General features: G+C 37.4%; 1 protein-coding gene and 1 long non-coding RNA gene across 2 annotated transcripts in view; one reads left to right on the top strand and one right to left on the bottom strand.

Moving 5' to 3' along the window:
- LOC101744698 (ankyrin repeat domain-containing protein 29) overlaps positions 1 to 14,628 on the top strand; it is an 86,228-nt gene that overhangs the window by 30,888 nt on the left and 40,712 nt on the right. The window lies entirely within an intron of this gene.
- On the bottom strand, positions 156 to 1,128 carry LOC134200840 (uncharacterized). The gene is made up of 2 exons (XR_009975910.1): positions 967 to 1,128; positions 156 to 670 (listed from the first exon to the last, which is right to left on the bottom strand). It is a non-coding gene; the product is annotated as an uncharacterized LOC134200840 (long non-coding RNA).

Here is a 14,628-nt window from a genome sequence, read left to right on the forward strand (position 1 = left end):
TTTTGAAACACTTTTACGTTCAAACTAATTACAACTATGGCACCTAGTAATAAAGTCACAAATCTCTAAAATATTATCTAATACTTACGATTATTCGTCACATAAAACGAGCAAAGCAATAAATTACTCCTGTCACTTACCAATAAAAAGACATATTTTAAACAATTTTTAATGTTAAATCAATCTTAAACGGCAACAAATAAAGTAACTTTTCCCTTAATTGCTCTGAGAACTAACATCGTTTTGCTTTATTTATTTTTGCTTTTTAAAATGCCGATTTCTATTTACTACAGGAAGTAAGGGAGTCGCGCTGAACACTAAAATAATTTATTAATGAATTAAAGTAAAAGTTTAGTTGTTTACTTTTTATGTTTTGGAAATGTATGTTTGTTAGTATCTATACATTTCTTATTATTTTATTAGCGTTACGTTTTTGTGTAATATATATTTTTAAGTTTTCGCGACCAGTGCACATAATAAAACAACGTTTAAACGGTTTCAAGCGCGGTATTTTTATTACAATGTTTCGGCCACGTTTCAGTAGCCGTGAGCACGGAAGGCAAAGATGTCCAGTGTCAATAAGCGGAGATCTTAGCTGGCTTATAAAAGTCATCTCTTGTTTCTCTGGCGACAATCGAGATCCATTCTGCACACGTGATTGCTAGGAAAGCTAAAATAAAAATGGAAAGCTAAGTATCTAATGAGAGTCCAACAAACAGACACAAAAGCAGCATTAAACAATTTTAACCAACTAATTTTGAAGTACTGCTAACAAATTTTAAAAAATTATTACAACACAAATCTACTCCATGCATTTACTGTTCTGTTAAGCAAAAATTTGTCCATGTGTTGGCCGAGCCTTGGCCAACATTTGTAGCGGTGGTTAAAAATCGGTAATTTTGTTCTAAATTTAATATTATTTATAAGTTTAAAGCTTAACATATAGTTTATACTTCATGTACTTACCGAAAGTAAGATACTCCGGCCGTTAAATTGCTTTTTCGGGCCTAATTTTTGCAACTTTTAAATACATACTGCGGTATTGTGAGACGGGTTGACATTGGCTGTGTTTGAAGTGAACTAAACAAAATAAGAGCGCACATTTCAAGTGAGCTGTTATTTGACGAGACGGATTTTATGCACCGACCCGAAATCTAGTTACTATTGTTGATCGAAGGCGAATGTACTCTCTTTGAAATATTTATTACCACATTAATTTACATATCACAAATGATTTTTTCAAATCATTCGTAACTCAGTTTCACTATTACGACCTTTGAAACAGAACGAGAGAAATTCAATCACGTAATGACTATCATTTCTACCTTTTTGGGAAATTTTATAACATTTCCGTGGAATGTGTTAGCTATTGGACACAGGGTCGCTTAGGAATGTAACGAGATTGTTTTTGACAATTGGGTTCAACTATCTACAAGTGTGTGTCCGATAAAATAAAGCCTTAAGGGCATATCTGTAAGGTAAGAATTTCCTCGTCTAGCTCATATTGAATATACGAAATGGTCGTTGGATGTAGTTTCATTACGACGAAGGAAGAACTTGTCTGTGTATGATGTTATACAAAATGAATTTTATTCATAATATTCACGAAACGCATTACAGATATAATTTGTTCGCTTTGAATATGACATTGTTTTAAATATAGCTTATAGAGTTGCAGAGTAAATTCAGAACTGTTGGAACTCATATAGGATCTACTTATTTCGTGATGTATTGAAACCAAAAGTCAACCCTTTGTTCAATGATAGATTTTCTTCTTATCTTAAATATATAAGCACAAGACCCTGCTACAGAAAACACCAGGAAAGTCACAGCTATACTATTACCGACCGTATATTTTGTGAATGACTATACCTTTAAATTAATTAGTCTTGCCATAAATATTGTTAGAAGAAAACCTCTTTTTTTTGTTGCTTAATTGAAACATGTTGCGCATCCCTTGGACGGCTTTCCGGACGAACGCTTCCATCCTCAATGAGCTGAAAGTTGACCAGAGGCTATCCACCAAATGTCTATATAGAGTGCTCCAATACTTTGGTCATATAGCAAGAAAACCCTCTGACAGCCTAGAGAGACTCATAGTGACAGGTAAAGTGGCAAGACGATCCAGAGGTCGGAGCCGAAAAAGATGGAGTGACTAAGTGTTCGAATATCTGGACATTTCTATGGGCTCCAATAACCACTTAACAACCAGGTAAGCTGTGAGATCGTCCACCCATCTAAGCAGTAAAAAAATTTAAAAAATAAACATAAGAATTGATCGCGAGTCCAAAACCAATCTACCGCTCTCATGAAATCTGAGAAGTTCCATTCCGACCATACTTGTGTGGACCAAGCCCTACGACCCGATCAGAGTTTTGCTAATATAAAAGGAACATTCTTGATTACCAAACACAAGGCTGTTAAAACCTTAATCATCTTCATAGGTATCTTCTTCTTCATATTTTGAAGCCGTCCCGATATTTATACGATACATTTATCATTAAAATATAGTTAATACCCCACCAAACAACCACTAAAGCCGGATAACACCTACGTCATACCGTACAGACTAATCGAAAAGTTCTTGTTTGGCTTTAAGCATATTTTGTTTATCAAAATGTAGCTTCATACTAAAAAAATCTTATTAGTAAATCAAAGTTGTCAGTCAGCCCTTTTGCATGGATTATTAAAAAAATGCTTTAAATTTATCACCCTGTTGAATTTTATTTGTAGCTCAAGTCGTATATGTACATTTTTTATTGCTTAGACGCGTGAACGAGTTCACGGGCCACCTGGTGTTAAGTGGTTTCTGGAGCCCATAGACATCTACAACGTAAATGCCGCCGCCCTCCTTGAGATATGAGTTCTAAAGTCTCAGTACAGTTATAGTTTGGTAGGCAGCGGCTTGGCTCTGCCCCTGGCATTGCTGACGTCCATGAGCGACGGTGACCACTTACCATCAGGTGGGCCGTACGCTCGTCTGCCTACATTGGCAATAAAAAAAAACAACGGCTTGCCCCACTCTTCAAACCGAAACGCATTGCTGCTTCACGGCAGAAACAGGCAGGGTGTTGGTACCGACCCGTACGGACTCACAAGAGATCATAATTTTGCATCATAAGTTTGATTTTTATTACACGATGTTATTCCTTCATTGTGGAAGTCAATCGTGAGTATTTGCTAAGTACGTATTTCATTAGAAATATTAAATAAATATGCTACAAGCCTAAAGTTATCTTTTAAGATACGCGACACACTCAATTCCCAAGATAACCAAACAATTTGCTTTCGTATAAGATTATTTCTTTCACTGCTTTAGTAGGCTTTTTAGTAGGAGTACTACGTGACCCACCAGATATTTATATGTCAGGAACAGAGGACGTTTCACCTCTCCCGTTGAATCTTGTATAACCCCTCGAGACAACTAGAATAGGTAGAAAAAAAAAACAAAAAAGACTTTTCACTGTCTTTAAACCTATAGCGCGGTACAGAGACATTCGACTAAGACCAGGCGGATGAAAAATTTGAAATATTGCATTTCGATCCGTACTTACTTTGTGTAATGCATCAATTCAGTTCTCTTCATCACTCCACCGTATTTTTTAATATTATAACAATGTCAAGAATTCATAAAATACTATAGTAAGAATAGGCATTTCTCTCTCTCTCTTCGATCGGTTCCTCACTGCTGAGGATCGTGACTCCGTCCGATTTCGTCAACCAACTGTCTCCATCGATCCCGCCCTGTAGTCCGGTGGAGTGCGTCGCTGATAGGTATCCCCAGTTCCTCCGCTATTTGGTCCGACCATCGTTTGGGACCTCTACCCCTAGGCCTTTTTCCCTCTATTTTACCGGTCACAAGGCGTTCCAAATTGCAAAGAATAGGCATTACATTTTCCAAATTGAAACATAGTGTACCTTATTTATGGATAGACTGTTATATTAACAAAAACAATATATTTCCACTATGTATATTAATACGTGAAGCAAAAACTTTGTATTTTGTATTTTTACGAAAATTTGGCAGACGCAGTACTTAATACGAAATTTCCTACACTTGTAGAAAATAAAGAGAAGGAGTGCAGAATATTAATATTTTTTTAAATTATGCATAAAAAATACATTAAATCAGTAAATAAAAAACATTACACACATATTTGACACACAGACGCATTTATACTCTTTTATTTAATGTTACTGTCCTGTGGTCAAATTGAGAATATATTAATATTGTCTGTCTTTAATAGTATTTCTCTATAGTGTAGTCTTGGCGAACTCTGTGATTATATAAGTATTATAGTCTTTAACTATAGAACCTTATTAATGTTCAAACTTATAGTTTCAATTAATTATAGTCGAATTTTGGTTATACTGGTTGCCACTACTTATTACAAATATGGGGTGTATCACAGTATATGTAGTTTGTCCGGAGAAGCCAAAGATATAAGACCGTTAAAAAATATAAAACTACTAATTTTAAAAGTTTATCATTGAAGTCATAATTCTACTCAGATTTTTCTGAGATATTTTGGTGCGGCCCTAGGGGAAAATATGCCGTGGACGCATGGTGTCTTCATAGCGTTCAACGTGTTAAGGAAAGCATCTAAAACCTTTACGTATTTAATATCCATAATAATACATTTGCTTACTGGTGGTAGGACCTCTTGTGAGTCCCCGCGGGTAGGTACCACCACCCTGCCTATTTCTGCCGTGAAGCAGTAATGCGTTTCAATTTGAAGGGTGGGGCAGCCGTTGTAACTATACTGAGATCTTAGAACTTATATCTCAAGGTGGATGGCACATTTACGTTGTAGATGTCCATGGGCTCCAGCAACCACTTTACACCAGGTGGGCTGTGAGCTCGTTCACCCATCTAAGCAATAAAAAATAAAAATATAACATTTTCTTAAACATAACAACTGAACAATGCATGGAAGTGTGGACACAAGTTACTCTTTACCTGATCGTTTGATAAGTATAATACATGAAACGGTAACCGCAAAATGTTCGCGTAATTAGATATTAATAACAAACCGACCACAACGATTCATTTCAGTGTCATTAGCAAATTCATTATGAAACGCTTTGATATGAATTCAAAGAGAAACGTGCCAAAGAGAATTTGTTCCAAATGATCAAATTTTCCAACAAATAGAAAAACACATAAACTTTTCACTATTCAAAATACTAAAATAGTACAGAAAATAAACTACAAGTGACAATTGTTTTTTTTTTTATTGCTTAAATGAGTGGACGAGCTCACAGCCCACCTGGTGTTAAGTGGTTACTGGAGCTCATAGACATCTACAACGTAAATGCGCCACCGACCTTGGGATAAGTTCTAAGGTCTCAGTATAGTTACAACGGCTGCCCAACCCTTCAAGCCGAAACGCATTACTGCTTCACGGCAGAAATAGGCGGGGTGATGGTACCTACCCGTGCGGACTCACAAGAGGTCCTACCACCAGTGAAAATAATAAAAAACTAAGTCATACACATCATCCTACATAATATAAAGCTTTATTATTATGTTATTAAATTTCAGAATTATCAAATATCTATATGTACTTATTACATATTAATTTTATAAATATATCTATAATAAAACTATATTTCTATAAACATATAACCCTACGCTGCTACAACAAACGTGATCTATTTGGCAATGAGCATTATTGTCATGAAATCCACTGGTTCTTTCTAAAGATATGTTAAATGTTGGTGGTAGGACATCTCGGGAGTCCGCACGGGTAGGTAACACCACCCCGCCTATTTCCGCCGTGAAGCAGTAATGCGTTTCGGTTCGAAGGGTGGGGTAGCCGTTGTAACTATACTGAGATCTTAGAACTTATATCTCGATGTGGGTGGCGCATTTACGTTGTAGATGTCTATGGGCTCCAGTAACCACTTAACACTAGGTGGGCTGTGAGTTGGTCCATCCATCTAAGCAATAAAAAAAAATGTTTCTACAAAAGCTAATATTTAATTACAATTCTTGGTCTCTCTATTTTATATCTTGTCTGTCAGGTCTAAGCAATGATTAAATACGAATATGCTCTATTAAAATTATTATCCACAGCAAATATAACGATTCTGTTAATTTTCCCGATATTTATGAGAACATAGCCTATTTGCGTGTTAGTGACATTTGCGGAGGCCGCTACTGGGGGTTAAACGCTCACACTGAATAATATAAATAATTTCACTTTATGGAAAATATAATTTCTATCGCTGAGAAATGAAGTCATCGTGGTCTGCGGGATAAGACGCCCGGTGCATTTGCATCTCTAGCGATGCGACTGGGTCGGTGTTCGAATCCCGAAGGCGGGTACAAATTTTTTTTCTAATGAAACACATACTTAATACATGTTCACGAAGTACTTTCACTGTAAGGGAATAGCATCGTGTAATAAAAATGAAACTCGCAAAAATTATAATTTGCGTAATTACTGGTGGTAAGACGTCTTGTGCGCACGCACGGGTAAGTTCCACCACTCTGCATATTGAAGAATGGGGCAACCCTTGTACTGTAAAAGCCCACGTCATTTCGGATCCTCCCGATCCACTAACGGTGCTTTTAGATACCCCAAGTACCGGTCATCGTTCTCGTCGAACCCGTCGCTTACGACGAAGGGCTCGGCGAGTAACCCACAGACACAGCCCACTGAGTTTCTTGCCGGATCTTCTCAGTGGGTCGCGTTTCCGATCTGGTGGTAGATTCTTCGAAGCACGGCTTTTGCTAGGGTTCGTGTTAGCAACATCGTCAGGTTTGAGCTCCGTGAGCTCACCTACTGGTTAAGCTTACGCTGATATGGTCTCTGTAGATCATCAGTAGGAAAAAAAATCTGTAAAAACTGAGATATAGAACTCATGTTTCAGGGTGGGAGGCGGCATTTAAGTTGTTAATGTCTATGGGCACCAGTGATACACAAAACGCTGCTCCCACCGATGTTTTCTGTTGAGAAGAATACCTCTTGCTTGTCATCGATTAAATTATTGACGGGTTCGTGAATAATCAAAACGATATTATGGGCTTGTTTTTTTACTATCTTCTACTAAATAGAGTTGTGAATATTTTTGATGTGTGATCTAATGGAACACAAAGGAAAGTGTCGCTAGTTATTTACATACCTAATTACTTCACGCATCTCAGCCAAGCTATGGTATAAAATAAATCGAACAATTATTTGTTCTTGGTACAACTCTATCCAACACATTCGCTGATGCTCTTCATCTTGGTACCGCAAGGGCTGAGGTGATGGCAGGGCGAATTATATACCCGCACGAGTTGTCTCCACGGTCCTGTCTATAGCAGCCGTGAAGCAATCGTGCGCTCTAAATCAATAAAGCCAAGGTTTAATATTCCAATTATATTTACGAAGCTTTTCCCGTATTTATATTATTCTTTCCTCAGCCCTGTCATCTGGGTCGCGGAGCAAATGCAATATTCTCGCGTTATTGAGTTATTCGCGAGGATATGATCGCGTTTATTCAATTCGTTCCGTAATTTCATCACTTGTACAGGATTTACAAGGTTTTTTTCTGTAAAGTACGCATAAGTTACTCTAGTCTTTATTACCAAAAGTTTAAACAAGCAGCGTGAAGGTATAGATATTTTTCACAATAGACGCAAGAAGACGATGATGTCATAGACTCGGATAGACTTTCCATTTTAATGGTCTTTAGTTTCACCTATCTTGCCAAAGGATACCAAACCGCCGCGTTACGTAAAATTCGAGTTGAATATACTTTATTGTAATAACCAATATAAACACGAAGGTACTTACTTACAATGGGCGTCGTCTTACTTAGAGCGATCTTTTCAAGATAACCACGGTAAGATGGTCTTAAATAACATGAATTTAGTTGAACCTCTTATATTTGGTTCGTCTAAAGTTAAAGCAAATTAACGTGAGTAATTGAATACGCCTTTATGGATTCATATCGTGTTCGGTATATTAATATTAAACCTTATTAGCAACCCGAGCGCTATAAATATATATAGAAGAGCCTAGAAAGAAATTCAAAGATATTTTCGTTAATACAAAATCATCAATCGTTCCTTTGTTGGAATATTCACGATTTAAATTTTATATCACAAAAATAATGTATGTACTAACAACTTTAACTGGTGGTGGGGCGATTTGAAGCCAGGTAGAGACTATCTGCCTCGTTCTGCCGCGAAGTAGTCGATACGATATGCTCTCATTTTACGACTCTACCTCATATGGGTGGTCCGGGCCTCAAGGTGGGCGTGGTCCACTTTATGACCGTCTGTGGGCTCCGGTGGCTAGTCCAACACCAGATTTTGACGAGAGCAACGTAAGCTCGTTCGTCTTAATGTAAAACAAGGTAAACTTGCTTAATGTAAACTTGCTCTGAGGAATTGTTAGAGATGACTCCATCATCTAATTTTTACCATCGCACCGCCCGCCGCCGGAGTAGAGTTATTCATACTACCTGGAGCCAGTGCGTTCATCCACATTGCGTTTCCAGAGATTTTTTTTGCCACGTACCATCTGGCTTTGGATTGGAGCTCTCTTCCGCGGTGTTTCCCGAGCGCTATGACATGTCCTTCTTCAAACGAGGCTTGTGGAGAGCACTAGAAGGTAGCCAGCGGCTTGGCTCTGCCCTTGGGATTGCTAAAGGCCGGGGCGACGGTAACCACTCACCATCAGGTGGGCCCTATGCTCGTTTACCTACAAGGGCAATAAAAAATCCAAATAATTAAAATAAATAATTATTTAGATGCAAGATGATAAAGCTTATGAATTAATAATGAATATCCCTTATTTTTATTTTCATTGTCCGCTACGCATTCAATGTGCCGAAGCTAAATTACACCGCTCCCTATCTGACCCAGGCGACGACGACGGGGCAATGCAAAGCCGCGCTTGCGGGAAACATATCTTGCTTCATTCGCGAAGCAATTGCTCTTGAGTTGTTAGGTCTCCTTCGGAGGCACTCGGGCAGTTGTTAGTAAATCCCACCCCTCCTGGCTGACCTTTTGCTCGCCCACCTGTCCTGGTGAAACTGGAAAGGCCCCCGGGCCATCAGTAACCTTTCAATCATAAAAAAAACATGTCTTGCTGGATTTCCCAGATCCAATCTCGGTGCTTTTAAGCTCTTCATGCACCGATCAGTGTCCTCGTTGAACTAACCCATACAACCCACTGTATTTCTGGCCGGATTTTCTCAGTGGGTCACGATTCCGATTTTGGATTCTGCGAAGCATTGCTCTTGTTACTGCTAGCGTTAGTAAATTCTCTCATGTTGAGCTTGTGAGCCACGATCATCCGGGCGAAGCTGAAATAGTCCCCTAGGCTACCAGCGAATAGATAGAGAAAAACAAAACACCGCTTAACTTGTGTTCCGAACTAAGAGTGATCGAGCAATATAGAATTAAAGATCAGTGACTGATTAATAATGTGTTTGCGGAGAGAGTGATAAATAGGGACATAGTTGGAACTATATTTACAGCTACAGTTTAATCTCTTTTTTTTATAACTTGGAACCATTAAAATGTTGAAACCGTCCCATTTGTTCTGATTGAATTTATATGTCGGTATTTTTTTGAGACACATATGAAAACGGCCTTTTATATAAAAGTATATTGTTGTGTTTATAATATCTATATTTCATAATTGATTTAGCTTGTTGTGTCTCCAGAGCTGGTCTGGGTGGGTGTCACAATTTGCCACTAAGAGATCATTAGTTCCCCGTTTAAGAGACCTAAGCTTTAGAGAATCTCGATTTTTTACGCTCTAACTGTTCAAAAAGTTGGCAACCTTCATGCAAAGTCCCTCCTTTTTAAGAGAAATTTCCAATGATATTTTCTGTTCACCTCCTCCCTCTCTTTCTGGATACACAGACTCCTTTCACATCCCTTAGTACCTTGCTCGGTTTTATTAAATGTAAATGAGAAAACTATGAGCCCTTCCGGTGCCAAGCCAATGCGCCCTTCAAAGAGTGACTAGTCAATTAGAACTGTGTAAATATGAATTTAATGTATCGAAATACGGAAACCGATTATCACGGTAGAGCTGACATTGATTCGGACACGCATTGAAATTCGTTGAACTGTATATTTTGATTAGGATGATCGATCGCTACACCCGGACTTGAAAGGGTTTGTTCATTTCAAGCTGGAACATCCATGTCAGCCTGAGGGTCACCGCCTATCAAGTCGACAGATATGTGTCTTAATTGAATTATTGATTAAGAATGATTGAATGTTAGTTGAGTAATAGAGGTGTTTGTTACTTCGAACCTCAATCATTTTATATCGGGTTCTATCGATCTTATAAAAAAACATATTAATAAACTGTTTTTGCTCCAATTATAACAGATGAGTATTTTCTAAAGTTTTTATTTTTCACATAGTTAAAAAGCAACATAATAGCAACGTGTTCAATGATCAAGACGCTTGTGCGATTTATTCTCGTGTTTGTTATATTCATTACGATCATCATTATCATCATTACGATCTTCATTGTCGATACCATCGTAATCATTATCATCATTCAGATAATCAGACTGCCATTGTGTATTCAAAGCGAATCATAAAATCAGCATGTAATTGTTTTTCAATCCTTCAATATATGAGAGATAAAGAGAGAGAGGCTCTGTTAGCAAACTTAAGCAATTCATTACGCACTAACAAAGTACCTAATAAGCCTTTTACGTCTGATGAAGAAAAAAAAGGAAATACAAGTCAATAAAAGTTGACGTCGTCCTGTGTACACGTAAAGTGATATCATAATGAACACAAATGAGAGGACTCGTTCGCCGACAGGACCGTCGTCAACAAACATTGTCCGAATTGGGTCAACACACTACGCAACCCCGTAATATTTAGACTGCTGTTTCACTACGCCATGAACGAATTCAATTATAACGGCCGTCTGGTCTAGGGACATGGTCACTACACAAGGGGGTCGCGGGTTCGAATCCCGCCAAGGGAAGATAATTTGTATGATAAATATAAAATGTCTTTTCCAGAGTTATGGATGTATATTATCTAAATGTATGTGTATAATAAAAATCTTACATTTATTTCCGTTATCTGGTACCTGTAACACAAGTTCTTTACGAACTTAGCACGGAATCAGTTAACGTGGCGTGTTCGTTAGTAAATATATATTTATATTTATTTAAAAATAAAATTGTATCAATATTTCTCATTATTATGATACGGATGGCCAATTAAACTTCTAATCATACTTAATGAGGTCAACGGTAAATTACAAACGTCTTATCTACTCTTTTCATCTTGGATACAGACAAACTTCTTTGTAGCAATAATTTATAATCTTTAGACCTCTCCCAAGCTTAGAAAGAAGTTGTTAGTATACATGCGATTTCAGTTAAATTCTACTTGATTTTATTATAAAAATACAGTCATTAAAATATCCCACAGCAATATAAATACAGAAATATTATTACAACACTAAAATACGAATAGGCCGGGTCATAATACTTTATTCCCATTGTAACCATAATACCTATACTTTGTAGCACAAACTTTAACAATGTTGGCGAGGAAAAGGAGACAAGTAGTGGTGTATAAAAGAAATGAATGTTTTATTATTTCCTTCCAAATTATATTTTAAAATGACGGCTATGACGATGCACAGGTACACGGGTGTTATGCGTAAGATTGTTGCGAGAGAACTGTGTGCGGTGGCAGTAGTGCTGCTCGACCGCATGTTGTTTTTTGGTAGTATTGTGCGCGTAGACAACAACGTTTTTTCAAATCTATGGACCGAAATAAACTGAAAACTTTGTGGAATCTTATGAAAAGTTTAATCTAAAGCCTTGAAAGAATCACAATATGTTTTCCGGTAACCGTACTCGTCGAACTCGACAAAGAGGTCGACGTACAACCTAACCCATGCATCAACCCGCTGAGTTTCTCGCCGGATCTTCTCAGCGGGTCGCGAAGCAGTTGCTCTTGAGTTGTAAGGTCTCCTTCGGAGGCGCTCGAGCAGCTGTTAGCAAATCCCACCCCTCCTTGCTCGCCCACCTGTTCTGGTAAAACTGGAAAGGCCTCCGGGCCACCAGTAATCTTTGAATCAAAGCAAAATATATGTTTTCTTAAATCGTGAATAAATTAACTTGCATATATGTTGCGTTGCGGTAAATGGGAGTGGACTGTATTTATTGGTTGTGATATCTTTATTAGTCCTTATGTGACAAATTAAAGATATATGAATATATGAAATCAGTGCGTCGCCCTTGGCAGCTGGAATTGAAAGGGGATAAAGTGTTATAGCGGACGTCGCTCGTTGACACTTTTGACGTTCCGAAATCCAACATAACTGGCTCATATGGACCTCTTGCAGCGAGTGTATCTATATATTAATACGTGAAGCAAAAATTTTGTATCCCTTTTTACGAAAATTTCGCGGACGGAGGAGTATGAAATTTTCCACACTTATAGAGAATATAGAGAAGAAGTGCACAATGCTAATATTTTTTTTAAATAAAATGCATAAAAGATACATAAAATCAATAAAGAAAACATTACACACACTACATACCATGTATTTGACGCACACATGCATGCATACTATTTATTGTCAAACTTTTGTTCTTAACGTTTGTTGTCAAATTGAGAATAGATTAAATATTGTTTGTCTTTATTAATATTTCTTTATAGTGTAGCCTTGGCGAAATTTGTATAGAAGTATAAAATACAATCATAATAGTGTATACAAACTTACAATTCCAATTAATTATAGTCGAATTTCGACTACTGCGGGACCTCTAGTTTTTTGTAAATGGATCGGTGAATAGCAATATCGAAACATAAACACCGCTGCCCGCTTTGAGATATGAGATCGAAGAAAATTGTAGCGCAAAGTACTGCCTCTGCTTCGATCTGTCCCTTTGATGCCTTTGTCCTTGTTCTTTATTCAACACGTGGGTGATAATTCAATACTTATATAAGTACCTACTCGCGATTTCAAATATATTTTTTCAATATAGTACTATAACTCCGAATTTGAATATAGTAATGTACTTTTTGTTATTTTAGTGAAAACAGGGCTTAAGGTACGAAATGAAATATGAACGACCATTTTCAAATGACCATTATAACATATTTCGTGACCAAATTCCAAGGAGTTTTTCTTGAAAAGCCTCCTTACTATGACCAAAACAATGTGTACATTTAAGTCTATTTATTTTGGAAACAAAATTGAATAATAATTCATTCATATATTGAAACTTCAATCACGCACTTTTAACATTCTTGACGCATAGATTATACTTAGTCTGGCCATAAATACTGTTACAATTAAAAATAAACAAAATGTAATATTTGAATTTGGAATCTATCATTTTTATATTATGATTGCTCATTGAGTTTTCACATTTTGGCGCCAATACATTGTACAATATTTTGCGATATTAAAATGGAGTGGGGTGATAAGGAGAACCGAATCGCTATGATTGCATTACACAAGGTAGGTATGGAGAGAAATGCAATTTTTAAAACTCTCCATACGCTTGGTATTAGTAAAATGTTTGTCTACCGGGCTATTAATAGGTGCAATGAGACCTCCTCTGTTTGTGACAGAAAAAGATCTGGCTGTCCACGTAGTGTTCGTACGAAAAAGGTGGTCAAAGCAGTAAGGGAAAGAATTCGAATAAATCCTATCCGAAAGCAAAATATTTTATCTTGGGAGATGAAGATAGCACCTTTTTTTTTTTTTAACGCTGGGGAATCCATTTACGGATACCCGGTCCGGAGGGGTAACGAACCGGGTTATCTCGGACTCCGGCATATATATATACATATATATCCGGAAGATAGCACCTAGAACCATGTCGCGTATTTTAAAAGATGCGTTAGGACTTGCAGCCTATAAGAGACGTACTAGTCATTTCTTAACTGATAATTTAAAAGAGAATAGGGTGGTAAAATCGAAACAACTACTGAAGCGGTACGCCAAGGGTGGTCATAGAAAAAATTGTTTACGGATCAGAAAATTTTTACAATTGAGCAACATTTTAATAAACAAAATGCCCGTATTTATGCTCAAAGCTCTAAGGAAGCTTCTCAATTAGTTGACAGAGTGCAACGTGAGCACTATCCAACTTCAGTGATGGTTTGGTGGGGTATTAACTATGAAGGAGTGACTGAGCCATACTTTTGTAAAAAAAGTATCATAACATCGGCACAAGTGTTGATACAGATACCATTCTTGATAAGGTAGTGAAGCCCCTTAACAACACCATGTTCAATAATCAAGAATGGTCCTTCCAGCAAGACTCGGCGCCAGGTCATAAAGCTCGGTCTACGCAGTCTTGGTTGGAAACGAACGTTTCGGACTTCATCAGAGCTGAAGACTGGCCGTCGTCTAGTCCCGATCTTAATCCGCTGGATTATGATTTATGGTCAGATTTAGAGAGTACGGCTTGCTCTAAACGCTATGATAATTTGGAGTCCCTAAAATAATCCGTACGATAGGCAGTGAAAAAATTTTCCCATGGAAAGAGTTCGTGCTTCTATTGATAACTGGCCTCAACGTTTAAAGGACTGTATTGCAGCCAGTGGAGACCACTTCGAATAAGCTTTTTATACTTTAAGTTGTTTTACATTTACGTATTAAACTAACACAC

The sequence above is a fragment of the Bombyx mori genome, chromosome 21, assembly GCF_030269925.1.
Source record: "Bombyx mori chromosome 21, ASM3026992v2".
Taxonomy (NCBI): Eukaryota; Metazoa; Arthropoda; class Insecta; order Lepidoptera; family Bombycidae; genus Bombyx; species Bombyx mori.